We start from the raw sequence: 12385 nt of genomic DNA, 5'->3' as shown, positions 1-12385 counted from the left end.
TGGATCTTTGTCATTAGTGAAGCCACTATGAAGCTCTCCATGCACCTCCACTTCAGGTTAACCCTCAGGACACCTTCATGATCCATCAGATTCCATTTTAGCTCTTGAGTTTCTTTTTTCATCAGGCCTCGCTCTATTTGTAAGGATTGATATTTCTAGACTTTACATGTTTTTGGAGGTCTTCCAAAGAAAGAAAAGAATATTTCCTCATGAAAAGAAAATAGAATAAAAGCATTCTACTTTATAGTCACCATATGGATTTATTGGATCCTTTTATAAACCCAAGATACATTACGGGCTCTTGATGATCTCATTTTTCCTATAGCTTGAAACATTTTGCTATATCATCCTTCAAGGAATTGGTTCATCATTGCTCATTAATTATTAACTACCATAAAAAAGAGTTACATAATAAGATAATGAGAGAATGGTGTCATTATCTAGAAGAAATATGAACTGGTAAGATAGGTCATCATCATTCTTCAGTGCCCCAAATATAACATTACCTTTCAAGAAGGTATTTTTTTAAAAGACTGGAAGCACAGTCTTTGTAAGATGCTTTTAGCTCTCACTGAATACAGTTAAAAATTCAGAATTTTTCATTTGTCATTGTTACCAATGGCAAAGAGAAGAAAATTGACATTGAAGGTGTTTCACAATAAGTAGATGAATCAGAATAGGAATGTAAACAGAGAGAAGCTCCCTAGATGATAACAATAATGGTGAAATTGCTTGTACAATTGAAATATCAGACTCTGAGACTTCAAATGATGATATCCTAGGTGAATCTCCTCAAATTCAAGAATCAAGGAGTCAGTAATAAAATTCTAAGTACAAAAATAAAAAATAGTGTTCTTGGGGTGCCTGGGTACCTTAGTCAGTTAAGCACCCGTCTCTTGATTTTGGCTTAGGTCATGATCTCAGGGTCATGAAATTGAGCTCCACATCAGGCTTCATGCTGGGCCTGGAGCCTGCTTAAGATTCTCTGTCTCTCTTTCCCTCTGCCCCTCCTCACTCTCTCCCTCTTTCTCTCCCTTCTCTCTAAAAAATTACTAAATAAAATATAGTGCTCTCACTCATGTCAATGGATAGGATTTCATCAGTGATATTTTGCAGCAAGAACTCAGACTATCCCATTTTGCTAAATGGACATGTGATGGTACACTTTTATTTTTTCTAATAATTATGTTCCAAAATCTACTGGATGAAAGGAGATCTGCTACATTTACATTCTTATGAAAAATTCTAATAAGGTTGCTTTCATAATCCCTTTTTTCAAGATAACTATAGATAAGGGGGCAAGTGGTTTCTGTGGTTGTTGTAAGGGAAGGGCTCAGAGAAAGAGTGAGGAAAGGCCAATTGGGCTGTTTCTAGGGTATTCCCGACATGCATTGTAGTACTTCTCAGTCCTTCTTCTCAGTACTTCTCAGGATACTACCTTGACTAGATAAGGTATTGGCGTGGCTAAGCATAGAGGAGGGGAGATCTGATGGCTGGAGTAAGGTAGCTATAGTCAATTTGAGTCTGTATCTGTTCCCTCACATTTCTGACTGTAGGCCAGTGAAGAAGAGAAAAACACTCTTCTTTCTTGCTCTCTCCAGCTAATTCCTTGTACCAACTCCAGTCCTAAGTTCACCTATGACTTTTTGGGGCTGCTCTCTTTCTCATATCTTCATCATCTCTCTCTTGTCATATACCTCTTGCTCTAGTACTTACCACAGCTGTAATTATAACTGTATAATTAATTGATAACTGTCTATCTTGCCATTAGACCATAAGTTCCTGAAAGCAGGGAACACGTTCCCCTCAAATACAGAGAGAATCCATACTGTAGTCTCTCCTGCATAGAAGGGTCTTGGTAGGGCTAATTCTTGTCGAATGAGGTAGCAAGGACATTGAGGCCCTTTTGCAAGGTGTGCAAAAGTTCAGTGTTAGCAATGCACTCAAGGAAAAACATGTATATCAACAAGTCAGACTTACGATGTAGCCATGAACCATTTGGGAAAATGTTATAAACCTAAATTCACTTGACATTAAGCAAAATATAGACACCCAAGAAAAAAAATAAGTGAAAATAGATAGCATTAAAAAAATATATATATATATATCCCTGTCACTTTCTTTTGAAATTCTTAGCAAAGTCATGCTTCTGTAATCACATTCCAAATACCAAAACCTAATTCAGTACTGAGCCGTGCAATGTGGTTGCTCAAAGTGTGGTCTTACAGACCATCCCCATTTTCAGTTACATAAAAATTCAGATTCCTGAGCCTCAACCTAGACCCTTCAAATCAGGGTCTCTGAAGGAGGGAAAAGTAAGTCCCAAAGCCCTGCATTCAAAAAAATACCCTTGCTGATTCTGATGTATAGGGACAGGTGAGGCAAAGGCAAAATACAATTGAAGAAGAACGTAACAATATAACTTCAAGGTCCATTTATTCTATAATTGAAAGAAGTTTCTACTACCTTTGTATTTCTATAAAGGACACAAGTCATCTTTTGTGCAGACCTCATACCATTCATTAAAGGCAGCGTTTGTACTTAAGTGCTTAAGATATAAATAACTGCACTGGATAATCAATAAATCTTAAATCTAATTCAGGATATTGTTTTTAAAGTACTCACCAGTCGTGAAATCAGTTGGGAAACTACAAAGGAATGAAAGAAAAGTCAGACAGGTGTATGTTTCATCCACAAAGATCCTGACCAAGAAATCTACTTTTGAACCTTGCTTTCCTTCTGGTTGGCTTTGAAGTAGAGATTTAGCAACTGCATGTGCATCAACATCAACAGATATGCAATCTATCTTTGAAACAATTCAAATTGATAAAGATTTCTTGAGTCTCTGATATGGAGAAAACAGAATGCTAAACTAGTGCCAAGAGACATGGTGACTAAAAAGTGGCTTTTTATATCTTAAGAATAAATTCAGTGCAATGTTCTTTAATCATTTGTGCATTTGTTTCTGTGTATTTCCTGCTGCAGATATGTCTTTATCTCATGACAGTAGAAATTAACATCTCATCACTGTAGAAAAGCAAGTTAAGTTTGTACCTAATTTGGTACAAGTGGGGACCCATTACTTTTCTTATGTCTTTGAGAAGATTTAACCTAGCCAGCATGTAAGAATGGGCATGAGGCGTTGAGATCAAGGGCTTTGACTTTCTAGTCTCAACTAACTGAAATCACTAAAAGCATAGACTGGTAACTATTTGGTCCAAAAAAAAGTCAAGTGACTTTGTGTTGACAATGGCAGTGGGAGATGAAAATGCCTTTCCATTCTCAAAAAAATAACAGGAGTGGTCATTTACTGAGACTTACTGACCCTCAAAGGGCTATTGGGAAAATTAAATGGGAAAAATAGATCAAATGTGTATCAGATTGACTGCTGCGTTGTCAGCATGCAACAAGGGTTAGCTACCATAGCAATAAGAATTATGGTGATGATTATGATTATACAATTTCCAACATTCACTGTCTTAAGTACTTCACCCACATTGTCCCCTTTGGTCCTCATGGCAACCCATTAACAGTAGGGCTCCCTTCTCTTAAACTTCTCTTAAACTGAAGCATTTAGAGGTAAAATAAGTTGGCCAAGGTACTACTATTAGTTCCATTTTCCTGATAGAGAAATCAGTTTGGAGAACAGGGTCATTGCTATTAGTACTCTGCCCTGAGCCATGTAATATGCATTATCTCCTGGAGGCCCTCCTGAGCAAATGACGTGGGTGTCTTCCCCATGGCCACAGGTCTGCAAGCTGTGGGGGCACTGCCATTGGTAGGATTCATTTCTTGAGTAGTGCACTGCATCCAGGACAATCCGTCCTGAGTCCTGACCAGATCATGACTTCTCAGATCCTATTCAAGAGCTTTCCAAGGACAGAAAATGAGTGGGAAATATCAGTGAGGGAGACAGAATATGAGAGACTCCTAACTCTGGGAAACGAACAAGGGGTAGTGGAAGGGGAGGTGGGCAGGGGGATGGGGTGACTAGGTGACAGGCACTGAGGGGGGCACTTGACAGGATGAGCACTGGGTGATATGCTATATGTTGGCAAATCGAACTCCAATAAAAAAATATACCCCCTAAAAAAGAGATTTCCATGTATCATCCTAGTTAATCCTCAAAAAAACCCATGGGAAAACTGAGACTCTGGAAGGTGACCAAGACCACCTGACTAGTAAGTGATAAGGGGCAGGACTTGTACTCAGGCAGTTGCTCTTAATCATCTCAGTTGCTCTTAATCATCTAAAAGTTCTGCTTTTTAGAATGTATATACATATTATATATTATACATATATAGTATATTTTTAAATAAAAATAATTTTTAAATAGGGAATCCCTGGGTGGCTCAGTGGTTTAGCACCTGCCTTTGGCCCAGGACGTGATCCTGGAGACCTGGGATAGACTCCCGCATTAGGCTCCCTGCATGGAGCTTGCTTCTCCCTCTGCCTGTGTCTCTGCCTCTCTCTCTCTCTCTGTGTCTTTTGTGGATAAATAAATAAAATCTTTAAAAAATAATAATAATTTTAAATATTTTATTTAATATTTTGTTAAATATTATAATCTTATAATATTAAATACTGTTATGTATTTAAAATATTAATTTTAATTTAATATTAAAATTTAAATATTAATTATATTAAAATATTTTAAAACAGTAACAATTTTTTTTTAATTTTTTTTTTATTTTTTATGATAGTCACAGAGAGAGAGAGAGAGGCAGAGACATAGGCAGAGGGAGAAGCAGGCTCCAAGCACCGGGAACCCGACATGGGATTCGATCCCGGGTCTCCAGGATCACGCCCTGGGCCAAAGGCAGGCGCCAAACCGCTGCGCCACCCAGGGATCCCATAAAACAGTAACAATTTAAATATATATATATAACATTTACACTATGTGCCCCAAATCATAAGGTCTGCATTCTTGCACAAGCAAGCACACTCATGTATACACAGGACTATAATAAGATAAAAAAGTGGCAGAAATTACCACTTGAAGCATCGACGGAGGTAGAATTTTCCACCGCCCCAAACCTTGATAAAAATTCTAGAAAAGAAGAGAAATAGTAACTAATTATACCCAGAGAGCCTTAGTAAGATACTCCTTTCCCCACCTGCCTCTGCTGCCCTGCTAAATGGCTGCAGTCCCCATGGGTCACCCTGGGAGGGCAGAGATCCTAGGAAAGAGGGGTTGCCTGGCACAGGCTGGCAGAGACTCAGGGTCTGTCTTCTGATCAATGCAGAACCTTCCAAGGAAGGGGCTGAGGGCCCAGGTGGACCACATCAGAAGAGGTCCTTCCTTTTCCTACATCTAAAACCCAGCACTCCCTCCTGAGTCCTTGGGGGTGGGGGTGGGCCCCACACCACCCAGTCCCAGAGTGTAGAGTTACCAGGTGATGTCCGTGTGTCTTCAGAAATGGTATCCAGGGTCCTTGTTTGTGATCTTGCTGCGAAACACAAAGAAAAAGGGCCAAATGAGGGCTCTTCTGAAAACAAGCATTAAATCTGACTTCCTTGCTAATTCAAGCAGGGGAGAGGGCTGCATCAGACTTCACTTTGGAGGGTCAGCTGGGCCTCAGTCATTAATTCACTCAGCAAGTGTGGACTGATCTCTGACTGCCCTGGAGGCACTGCACTGATGGGGAGAAGGGAGGGATCCATCAGGGAGGGCAAGGCTCCGTCCTCTGGAGCTCAGAGGCCACTCAGCAGCCAGACTTGGTAGCCAGTCATCTGGTCTTGCCCTGGGAGGGACACAGAGTGCAGGGGGATGGGAATATCAAAAGGAGTGATTCGTGGGCTTGGAAGAAAAGCAGGAGGATTCCAGACAGGGGCAGATATTCCCCTAAACTTGAAAGAAGGCATAGACATATGTAAAGGAAAAATTGAGCCAAAGAAGGAATGCCAGATAAAATACAGGATGCCAGTTATATTGGGATTTCAAATAACAAGTATATTTCTTAATAGAAGTATATCCCAAATATTGTATGGGACATATTACACTAAAAATATACATATCTTTTTATTTGAATTTTGGATAAACAATGAATACTGCTTTAAGTATGTCCCCAAAAGCATGGGACACACACACACGCATGCACACACACACACACACACACACACCAAAAACATTTTTTTTTTAAAAATCTGAAGTTCAGATTTAACTGGGTGCATTGTATTTTTATTTGTAGTATCTGAATACTCTAGGGGAAAGGCATCCTGTAGGTGGCAGTAAACAAGAGGTTCTCTTCACTGACTCCTATATCCCCCTCACCAGGTCAAGGATGCCCTCCATCCTCACTGTACACCTGACCACTAGGGCTGTGAGGCTGTTTTCTACATATCTGGCAACTTCATTCCAACCACCTTAGGTGTACAATCAACTAGAGGTAGATATGGGCTTCAAACTTGTTTATGGTGGTTGTACTTGGCATTAAATTCAATTAAATATTAAGAAAATTGAAAAAATGTGAGTAAAAAAAAGAAAGATGGCTTTCTATAAAAATAAGGCTGAATGCTTTGGAAATAAAATCAAGTTGCTAAAAAAGAAACCAGGCAGGTGACACAGTGAAGAGTACTAGAAATATATACAACGGGAGAACCTCTATGCTCAAACCACTTTGCAAGTGGTTTTCACTTCACGCTCTCCTTTGGAGGAATGGAAACTAGAGATTACATATATGCCAAACATGTATGGTTTATGTAAAAAAAAAAACATTGCAGAACCCCAGAAGATCCCCTCCTGGAAGAAAAGTCTACAGCAACAAATTGGTGAACCAAACTGTATTGATGTGTCTTAAGTTAGAATGAAACACTCAAAATGTATATGTATCATAGTTTATGGTTCCTCGTTTTATTTTTAATTTATTTTATTTTTTTAAGATTTTATTTATCTATTCATGAGAGACACAGAGAGAGAGAGAGAGAGGCAGAGACACAGGCAGAGGGAGAAGCAGGCTCCATGCAGGGAGCCCGATGTGGGACTCGATCCCGGGTCTCCAGGATCATGCCCTGGGCTGAGTCTCGCATCCGACTCCCTGCTCAGCTTCTCCATCTCCCTCTGCCCCTCCCCCCTCCTGCTTTCTCTTTCTCTCAAATAAATAAATAAAATCTTTAAAAAAAGGATATAGCCAAAGGAAATAATCATAATTTCTATAATGTAGACAAAGATGCATGGGCATTCACAGTACTATCCACTATACAAAGAACCTGAATGGAAAGCAGGAAAAAGGGAGAGGTTGAGTACAAGCTTTCTATGAGTAAGATCTGAAAATCTAATGTAAAACATGGTGGTGATAGTGGATCACACTGTATTCTACAACTGAAATTTGCTGAGAGAGCAGAACTTAAATGTTCTTGGCAAAAAATTAAAATAAAATAAAATAAAATAAAATAAAATAAAATAAATTAAAATAGAGATAAATATGTGGGGCAATGCATGTATTAACTAGATGGGGAATCTCTTTACAATGGATACTTCTATCTAATCATCAGAGGGTACACTGCAAAAATCCTATCATTTTTACTTGTAATTACACTTCGATAAAGCTGAGATTTTTTTTTTAAAAAAGAGGAAAATCTGAAATAACTTCCAACGTCACAAAACTGTGAATGGTATGTTAAAATGTTCAGAATATAAAGATAAATTATAGAAAAACTGTATGTTAAATTATATCACTCACAAGTAACCTGAAAGACAAATGTATTTTAACAATGGCCCTCTTGAGGGATGGATTTGGGTATTTTTACTTTTTCTCTCACTTTTCTCTAGTTCCTACATTTTCTGCACTAATTGTGCATTGGGAGCTGTGGTCTGAAGCTGAAGGTGGCAGGTTATGCAGGAGGCAGAGTCTTCTAGGTGCAGAAGGTATTGGGGCTGTCAGCTGCAGGACAAGAACAAAGGTGAAAGGGAAATTGAAGACAAAGAAAGATAATGAAGCTAATGGTAGAGAGAACTAGAAAAGGAGGAAGGGCAAAGGTAAGAAGGAGGAGGGCAGGTGCTAATATTTTTGAGGAAGTTCCACATTCCCGGCATTGACCTAAGTGCTGGCCATGTAGTATCTATCCCATTTCACCTTCGCAAAATCCATTACGGTGGACGTGTTAATGCACATCTATCCTATGGGTGAAAATCCAAGGCTCAGAAGGTAAAACAGCTTGTCAAAGTCACACAGCTCCCAAGTAGGGAAGCTTACATCTGAGTTTCACACTCAAGCGCCTGTGTCCCAGACCCAGTGTCCCACGCGACTCTGCTAAGCTGCCTCCCCAAATTCAAATTAAAATGATGAGATTCCATTGCAATTTGTCAAAAAAGCAAAACATTTTGAAGTAATAATACACAGTAATGTGGGTATTACCGTTCTTGACATAGCACATAGCTCCTCATAAACTATATACAAGGAGATAGAACCTGCTCCGGACCCGGCATGAGGTCATGCCTTTGGAGACAGCTCATGGGCACGCCCTCTCTCTGGCAGAGCTGGCCCTGCACTGGGGCATTCAGGCTGTTCCCCTATGTTCAGCGTGAGCCAGGCCCTCCGTCAGGCTCTTGGCAATGCAAGCTGTGGTGCCGGGAACTAAATGAGCCAGACATGAGTCTTGCTCTCTAGGGACTCGCATCATAGCAAAACCCCTAGAAAAATCCACAGATGATTTGGTGCAAGAGTTAAGATGCAATGGGAGAATAAGAGGGACAACCTAGGATGACTCACTCCATGTGTGTAGTGTGTACATCTATATGTGTGTGTCAGAGTGTGTGTGTAGTGAGAGTCTGTGTCGGGGGAGAGATTCCTGGATGAGACATGGTACTTTAAAAATAGCAGCTAGATTTCTCCAGGTGAAGGCAAGGAAGAGGGAGAAGAAGACTGTTCCAGGTCAAGGGAACAGCAGGAGTGTAGTCAACATGGCAAAGAGGCAGCGTTGCCAGAGTGTGGGAGGTAGGAAGTACAGGTTGCTTTGCACGAGACAGTGAGATGCAAGGTATCCCGCAGAACAAATACAATCATGGGGGGAAAGCCAGCATGGAACATGTGGGGGACAGCAACACGGGTGGGTGATGCCCAGCAAGGTGTGGAGACACATGGGGCTGGAGAAGACGACTGAATGGGACTGAAGGAATCTGGATGCCAGGCCGCCACACCTGGGCTCCTCCGATGCACCGCCATGGACTCTCTCCTCATTCCAGAACATTCCACAGACTCAGCTCACCCTGAGTCACATAATGCCCACTAGTGAGTTTGCACAATAAATGTGACCCAAAGAGAGGAGAGCTGCTCGGGAGGGCAATCTGCATGGCCTGTTATTTAAGTGGTGCAGAAATGCCTCCCCCAGTCCAAATGTCACCCACATGAAACACATTTTCACAGTGTCTGGAAGTCCCTTAATTAGATTTTCTCCTTCTTTTTTAAGGCATCAATCACTGCCCAAACCCCCACTAAGCTGTAGAAATGGCACATACAAGGATGAACACTCTGTTAGGAATTCATTTGTAAGCAATTATTACTTCCTCATTTTACACAGCATTGACCTTCAAGAAATGAGAGCAAAGGAAATTATGTTAAAAATTTATTAGAATAACTCTGGAGTTTGAGAAAAGTCACAGAGCAAACACACACAGAGAGAGAGAGAGAGAGAGAGAGAGAGAGAGAGAGAGACCCCACACACCTTGCCCCAGTTTTCCCCAATGTCATCCAACGTTACCGTGGTGCATGCGTCATAACTGCCAGACCGACGCGGGCACATTCCCCACTCCCTGAACTCCAGCTTTTCTTTGGATTTTACCAGCTTTTCCTTTCTCTGTGCCAGGATCCAGTCCAAGACATCACCTTGCACTTAGGAAGTGAGGTCTGGATACAATGTTAGGACAATGCCTAGAGGAGTAACAGTGGGTGGTTCCAAGGCGCCCTCGCTGGGCCAGACGGTGCAGAGTGACCTCATAGCCATAGCACCCGGGGAGGTTGGAACACAGTCCCAGGTTACAGATGAGCAAACAGAGGCTTGCAGAGGCCCCAGAATCGGTAACCGGCAGCACCAAGGACGTGGCGAGGAGAGGCCGGGGTTCCACGGCCCCTCTGGCCCAGCACAAATCTGGGGGCACTGAATTTTTTTCACAAGGGCTAGTGCAAGGACCAGAGCTGAGGACAGTGCCAGCTGCCACGGCCCTTCCGGCACCCAGCTCCCACTGGCACCCCACACCCCCACAGGGCTCCAGGGCCAAGCCAAACGCTGAGGGTCATGTCCTCGGCTCTCTGCAAGGAGCAACAAGGGCCACTGGGCCAAAATTGCTACCTGAATGCCAGTGGACCTCCACTAGGTTCAAACCTTGTCCCCGCCGCTGACCTGGGACAAGCCTGGTACCCGTCCTGAGGGTCAGTGTCTTCATCTGCCAGGTGGAAATGGTGATACCTAATTTTGGGGCTGTCAGCAGATTTAGACAAGAGAACACAGGCACATTGTCCAGCAGAACCCCTGGTGCAGAGGAAGCACTTCGCAGAGGTCAGTCCCCACCTCTGAGCTGCAATATGGGCACACAGGCACCTGTGCATGTGCGCACCGGAACCTCATGGGAAAACCACAAATTCCCTTAATCCAAGAGCACTGCTGCCATAAATTCCACAGTAGATAAGAACAGGACAACTCCCACCCTGTCCCTCAGGGGCCGACTTAAATCACTTGTCACCTCTCAAAGCCAGTGCAAATGCAGGGATTAATGTTCTATAGGTGAAAGCTAGAGCTAACAACACTGCCCCCCATTTCAAGTATTTCTATACAGACACGATTTCCAGCCCCCGACTGCCCAGAGCCAGTACCCACTGACGTCCTCCTGGCGAGAAAAGAAGATGGGCATCCCCTGTCGGCTAGCCCATCTGTGTCACCCTGCCAGCCGCTCGCATCACCCAGTGCAGTCTTTGCTCCCCATCACCAGCTCACCGAGGGCTTCCTTATGGGGTGCTGCTTTCGTGAAGCTAATTTCCCAAATAAACCTGTATCTCCGGAGCTTCCCCTACGCAGCCTGGGGGGCAGGAGTGAGAGTTCTGGAAGTTCTCTAGAAATTAAGGTGCTTTCGCCCTGTCTTCTGAAATCCATGAGTGTAGCAAAAGGTGATGCCAGAGGAAGCAAGAGAAAGGCAGAAGAGAGAAGAAAGGAATGAAGGGAGGGAAGGAGGAAAGGAAGGGAGAGAGAACAGAAGGAAAGAGCCAAGACAGAGACAGAGGCAGAAAGGGAGAGAGACAGAGAGATAGCTCATAGGCGGACCGGCTAACCGGCCAGCTCACTTAGTATCTCCATGCATTGCCGTCGAGATTCGACAGCTACACTGCCCTGCCGGTGTTCTTTTGTGCACAATCACTTCACACTCTAAGAACACAAAGGTACTTGTGAGTTATCGAGCTTCAAATCATTTCTCTAAAGCAGAGAGTGACAGGTGCAAACCTGGAGTCCTAATAATCTTATCTCTGCTCAGCTACTTGACCTGAGTTTGCTTGATAAATATTATCAAGCCAGATACTCCTGCAGAAAGAAGTCACATAATGAACACTTTCGGGGGCGATCTTACTGCCCATTTTTAAAGTACGCCAACCATGACCTTAACCAACCATGTCAAAGTTTTAGAGCCTCTTAATAGTACAGATGCACTTTTCCTTAACTTTGGGAATTTTTCTAAGATCAATCAATCATTCGTTGGTTGAGCTACTCACTGAAAACATTGACATAATGATTGACTTTTTCTAATACAACCGTTGTATTTCTCAGCCAGAAACAAAGCGCCCCCCTCCCAAAAAAAAAAAGCCATTCCTTCTCAACACTTGCAATGACAATTATGAGCAAAGAATTGCCTCCTCCCTGATACGAGACTCCCCCTGAAATGGAAAGTCTAGCACCAGGGAATATTTAGATATAATCTGCCCTGATTTGGATTTGCAAGAGTGAAATTAATGAATATAATAATTAGATATAATACCTGAAGATAGAACTGGACCCAGTAAAAGACATATTTCAAAGATGACCATGGAGAGCCCCATTTTGCTGGGTTCTTCTCAATTAGAATAAAAAATACCTTGATATTTATAGGTTCCTCGCTGAAAGGAGGCGTGTCCTCTGGGGTGGTATATTTCTACTGCTGCCATAAATCAGCACAAAGGAAGTGAGGAATTTTGCTAACAGTTGATGGCTAATCAGTAGGAACTTAGGTGTGTGAGATGATTGCTATATGAATGATCTGGCTACGTTCCCACGGCAAACACACTGACAGTGATACTGTCCCCAACTTCCTTTTAGGTGAAACTCAAAGAGTGCTCTCTCTCCGAATATAAGCTCAATTTTAATCTTGGAAAATTTGAATTAATTTGTGGGAAATCAGCCCCAAGTTTCAAGCATAGCAGGATGT

At 42.3% G+C, this 12385-nt stretch overlaps 1 protein-coding gene and 1 long non-coding RNA gene across 51 annotated transcripts in view; both read right to left on the bottom strand.

The window, feature by feature from the left end:
* DMBT1 (deleted in malignant brain tumors 1) overlaps window positions 1–2642 on the bottom strand; it is a 110204-nt gene extending 107562 nt beyond the window's left edge. For 48 of the 50 annotated variants that reach the window (XM_049103220.1, XM_049103225.1, XM_049103231.1 and 45 more), the window contains exon 1: window positions 2626–2631. The gene's annotated coding sequence lies outside the window, so the exon portion shown is untranslated. Of the gene's footprint in view, window positions 1–2625 lie in introns of all 50 variants that reach the window. The other 2 variants (XM_049103226.1, XM_049103244.1) reach the window with 1 other exon arrangement.
* A 2351-nt stretch (window positions 2643–4993) lies between these two features.
* Window positions 4994–12033, bottom strand: LOC125753915 (uncharacterized). The gene is made up of 3 exons (XR_007406761.1): window positions 11960–12033; window positions 5394–5450; window positions 4994–5050 (listed from the first exon to the last, which is right to left on the bottom strand). It is a non-coding gene; the product is annotated as an uncharacterized LOC125753915 (long non-coding RNA).
* Between the last annotated feature and the right edge of the window lie 352 nt (window positions 12034–12385).

Source organism: Canis lupus, chromosome 28, assembly GCF_003254725.2.
Source record: "Canis lupus dingo isolate Sandy chromosome 28, ASM325472v2, whole genome shotgun sequence".
In the NCBI taxonomy this organism is placed as follows: Eukaryota; Metazoa; Chordata; class Mammalia; order Carnivora; family Canidae; genus Canis; species Canis lupus.
Note: the sequence above shows the minus strand (reverse complement) of the source record. Positions and strands in the feature narration are given on the sequence as shown.